The sequence below is a fragment of the Athene cunicularia genome (genome assembly GCF_003259725.1).
Source record: "Athene cunicularia isolate RWA chromosome 18 unlocalized genomic scaffold, athCun1 chr18_part1, whole genome shotgun sequence".
In the NCBI taxonomy this organism is placed as follows: Eukaryota; Metazoa; Chordata; class Aves; order Strigiformes; family Strigidae; genus Athene; species Athene cunicularia.
The window spans coordinates 662211-667013 of NW_020799123.1; the positions used below are offsets into that span (position 1 = coordinate 662211).

A 4803-nucleotide genomic window follows, 5' to 3' on the forward strand; every position below is an offset into this window, starting at 1 on the left:
CCGGCCGGCGCCGCCTCGCCCGCCCGCTCGGAACAAGGCTCCAGGCGCTGCCCAGGAGCCCACGAAGGAGCGAGTCCCGCCGCCGCCCCGGGGAGCCGCCGCCGCTCCGCCTCGCCTCTCCTCGCCGCGCGCCCAACGGCCCAACCGCCGCCGCTCCGCACGCGCCGCGCGGCTCTTAAAGGGACAGACACCCCCGCGGGCTGAGGCGGGGGCAGCGCCTGGGGCAGAGCTGCAGCCCCGGGGGGGGCAGGACGGGGCTGGAGAAGCTCTCCCAGGGCCGTGCTCATCCAGCCCCCACCTCGTGATTAATCTAGTACCTATTTTTTTAAAAAAAGAAATGTCAATCATAGGTGAAGCCTTCAAAGCTTGGGAGTGCCCCAGGTAAGCTGTCCGCCCTCACTGTAGGAAGGGTTTTCTTCCCTTCCACCTCCACACCATCCTTTCGCAGGCCCCACCCCTGGACTCTTGCTTTAGGCCCGTCTTGCAGCTGACAGGTCCCGGCACACGCGGGAATCTCTACGCCCAAAGGTTCTCTATAGCACAAACAAATCATCTGTTAACACACAGTCTCGTTGAGTTAAACAGTTTGATTTAAATCTCTCGCTGCCCTTGAGCTGACCTTTCTCCTGTCGGCCTTTTCTGAACCACATCCAGGCCCTCGCCTTCCTCCTGAAATCTGTAAACCACAATTAGACACAGTATCTAGCAATGGGCTTCCACGCTGAGAGATTAGTCCAGCCCCTCTTCTCTTCAGCACGCCTCTGCTTACCCCTACACAAACCTGCCTGCCCGTGTCACTGTCGTGGGAAGTCATCTTCAGTTAGCGCCCAGAACGCCACTTCCACCCAGGACCCACGTCCTTGCCCTCCAGGACACCCTGTGCAGGGCTGTGAGTGTGCTGTACTTTCTCGGTTCTTAGAGACCCGAGCCTACATTTGCCTTTGTTCAATTACAACAAACAGATGGTCCCTGCTGCCTTGCCCTGAATCTAGCAATCCTTTAGAAATGTCTTATTGGCATGGCACTTCCTGGGTTAAAATTGTTTGGCTGTGGAGTTTCTTTACCTATAAATTAATGGGGCTAAAGTGCTGTGGAAATGACAGCCCCATACAACCCGAGAGTGCCCCAGGGAACTGATTCAGAAGTCCTGCTGAAGTCTCCTTTGTTCATGTAGCTACATTTGCCAGTCAAGCTTGCGACCGGTTTTAACACAGTCTCCTCTCAGTAAAACCATTCTAGTTAGACATATTTAAACAACGCTCTTCAAACTTCTGCTACACAGTGGTTGAATACAGGATGCAGCATAGGCCAGCCTCCGTATCTTTGCTGAAACGCACTTCCGTCCAATTGGAGAAGTTAAGCAAAGAATGCCCAACCGTTCAGATGAATGCGAATGAAGTGAAAATAGGTTTTGGCATACAGTATTCAGGAAGGTGTTTGGGGGGCGCTACTATCTCAGCTGGTGCAGAACAAGCTTCTGATCCATCAGGCCCATTACACAGCAACATGGGGATGTACTGATTTTTCTAGCATTGGACAATTGGTCTTTCTGCCAATTTCTAATCTGTTTTATGAATGACCTGGGGTCTTTGTTTCATTGGGAATGATACAACACACAAAATGAGGATGAGTTGTTCGCCAGTTGGGCATCAGCTTCTTGAGATTTTCCTTGGACCAGGGTGGGCTTTGCATGGAGGTTGTCCAGTCCCAGATGCTCTCCTTGGTTGGTACAGAGCTGACAGGTAACGGACGCTGAGCTCAGCTGGCAAGGTAGGTGAGGACAGCAGCTGGCTCGAGCAATGGGAGCCTACATGCCTGCACAGGTAGCATAAGCAGAAGGGTCTCTTCTGCCCCGGGTTACACTGCCTGCTTTGGTCACCTCCTGTCACTGAGCAGTATCAGCCCTTCCCCCTCTGCACTGCACAGACACTCACCCAAGGCTGCAGCACCAACCTTCCCTCACCAGAACAAAGCCTACAGGACTCCCGTCGAGCTAGCCTACCCCAAACAGCTCCTGACACCACCCAAAGCACCACTCCCAGCTGGAGCACCCTGGGGCACCTGCAGCTGCTTCTGCTGCACAGGGGACATCACCTCATCTTCCAGACACAGCCGCTGGCCTTGCTTCTGTCTGCCCCAGGAAAGCTGACCCCAAGGGCTTGCAAGAGCGTCACTGTCACTAGTGTTTTGACAAACGTGTTCCACGTTGCCCTTAGTGGCCATTTAAGGCCACTACAAATGGACACCACAGCCGTATATGTCATCAAGCATGAACTCCCAGAATCCCCCTAAGCCTAGAGGATGAGGGAAAGCCTTTTTTATCAAGGCTCCCCCGTGAGCGGACCTTTGAGCTCAGCAGAGTGGCGGAGTGTCTGCAAAAATCTGAGACACAAACTCTCAGTCCAGGGTAGTGTCCCAGTCCTGAACTGTCAGTGTGATTCGGACAGGGCCTTTCCTGCCCCCAGGCATGCCCAAATGCAAGGGGGCCAGAGCCTGCTCCCCACACCCAGCTGTAGGGTCAGAGCAAAGAGCTCACCCAGGCAGCTGGAGCCACTCTCCCTGTTTTCTCTCGCTAGGTCAGGTGCCCATCTGGGAGCAGAGTGCAGGAAAACAACTGGCAACAAACAATGACCCACAGGTAGCCCCCACTGCCAACTAGTCACAGGCACCTGCTGAGCACTGCCCCAAGAACATACTGGATTGTTTAAAACCATTTGTCTGTAGCCATTGTCTTAAATGCTCTGACTTGGGCCATCCAGTATATCCACAAGCTGCAGCATCACTTCATGCTCTCCCCAGCCCAGCAAGGGCTCCTAGCTAAAAAAATACACATTAATTCCCTTCAGATAAGTCATTCTGATCCATGAACCATGCAACCTGCTACAGTAGCCATTGCTGTTACATGCCTGCTATTTGAAAAGGCCCCACTTTTCACTACAACAGTCACACTCTTATTTCTAGCAGTTCTCCATCATTATATGAAAACATTTCTCAAGATAATGGTTGTAAAATCTGATCAGAAGGGAGCCCGTAGCAAGGGCGGAGATGTGTCTGTTACGCTGCAAAGCCTAAATGCTGAGAGGCTCGGGGAGTGCAGATGAATCTGCACATCTAGACTCTGGCCTTTTTTCTTTGCTCTTAAGAACATGTGTTAGATTTTTCTGGCTCAAGAAACAAGTGTACAAACCTTGCTATGCTTAGACTTGTCTGTTCCTTGGAGCCTTTGAATGTCTGACAAGCTGTATGAATAGGGATGACAGAGGTTCATGCAAGTGAAAATCACAAAGTGCCATGATAGATCTAAAACTTAAACGTCTTTTCATAAATGACAATGAGAGTTGAATGAGGAGGACACTGCAGGTCTTTCAACCCAAGCAAGGAAATTCCAAAATTTCAGCAAGCACAAGAAAGAGTACTGCTTTTATTCCATGTGTCTGAAGTTTTTCAGAAAGCAACTGCTTCAGAAATACACTGTATTTCACTCTGGTAAAGTGGCTATTTTTCCCACTCTGCAGAGATCACACAGGAATAATTTGTCTCCTCTCAGGGACAGAGGCTGGGCCAGACTCAAAGCAGGCTGCGGACATCTGGGTGCCAGCTTCTGGGTACTAGATTTCAGTGTGAAACCCAGACTCCTGGGGCTGGACATGAAGCTCCTTGTGCTATGCAGAGGATCATAAAGCACCTCAGGAGGACGGTTCACAAAGTCTGCTAAAAGAAAGGGGGATCTACTTAGCATGAGCTGAGAACCAGTGCTGAGCACTCAAGCCTTGAGTGTCAGTCCCAGATCCTGTCACTTCCTTTGGAGAGCTTGAGCAGAGCTCAGGCCCTCTGAGTGGCTCTGGCTGCCCCCAGCAGGACCAGCAGACAGGAAACTGGAGACCCGAAATCAAATCTCTTCTTAGCCTGGGGATTTTGGGCTGATGTTCCTCACCTTCACAGCAGAAGTGGAGATAGGTGTTAAGAGTCAGTGTCAGAAGCAGTGGTGGCAGAAGGAAACCTGGCTGCGGCTCGGGAGCTCCTGGGCTCAGCTGGTGGACACGTTGCTCCCAGTACGTGTGGTTTTTGGTCCTATTCTTCTAGAGAGACACTTCTTGTTGCACTCTCTGGGCTGGAAGACAGCTCAACCATTTCATCTAAACCCCAGGATCATGCAGGATCAGTCTCCTACCCACATGTTACTGATTTTATTAACAACTGAAATTGTGTTTGATTTTAATATAAGTATAGAATTAAGAGATATTTTAGTAAAAATCATTTTACATTTATTGTATTTTAAATCTAGCAACTGACTGCTACTCTAAAATCCCCTGTACAGCCCTGTACCAAGGCTGAAGGGATTGGTCATAATTGTTTAATGAGAACGGTTAGAACCTAGGTAACATAACACGAGGTAATTTGTAAACTGATTTATAATACATACATAGGACTAGAAGAACGCAAGTAGTTTTCAAGGTCCAGGATTAATGGGAACTGAGGGAAGTAACCGTAACAGCTTGCAGGTACCTGCCAAGAAAACTGTGTCCTTACGCAAAAGGTAATTCCAGCAGGGGGAGATCGCGACCGCCTACTCACATTACACCCCAGACCCATTTCTAGACATTTCTAACCTTTACTACACAGATTCGGCAATAGGAGGAGAATATGTTAATGATTTCTTGGAAGTTGTGTGTTTATGTATGAAGACTTAATGAATATGTATGAGTAAGTTCTATATAAGGTGTATGATTCTGGTGCCTGGCACGTGTTGTCGGTGAGAGCACTCCCCTACACGTCCGGCCGTCAATAAAGAAATGTCTGCTT

The 4803-nt window shown here is 49.9% G+C and overlaps 1 protein-coding gene and 1 long non-coding RNA gene across 2 annotated transcripts in view; both read right to left on the reverse strand.

Moving 5' to 3' along the window:
* LOC113486863 overlaps positions 1 to 4029 on the reverse strand; it is a 9764-nt gene extending 5735 nt beyond the window's left edge. The window contains exons 1-2 of the long non-coding RNA XR_003399669.1: positions 3935 to 4029; positions 2697 to 2817 (exon numbers count right to left, since the gene is read on the reverse strand). This is a non-coding gene — a long non-coding RNA (uncharacterized LOC113486863). The remainder of the gene's footprint in view (positions 1 to 2696; positions 2818 to 3934) is intronic.
* Positions 1 to 4803, reverse strand: part of LOC113486860 (fas-binding factor 1 homolog) — a 37984-nt gene that overhangs the window by 17417 nt on the left and 15764 nt on the right. The gene's annotated exons all lie outside the window — the stretch shown is intronic.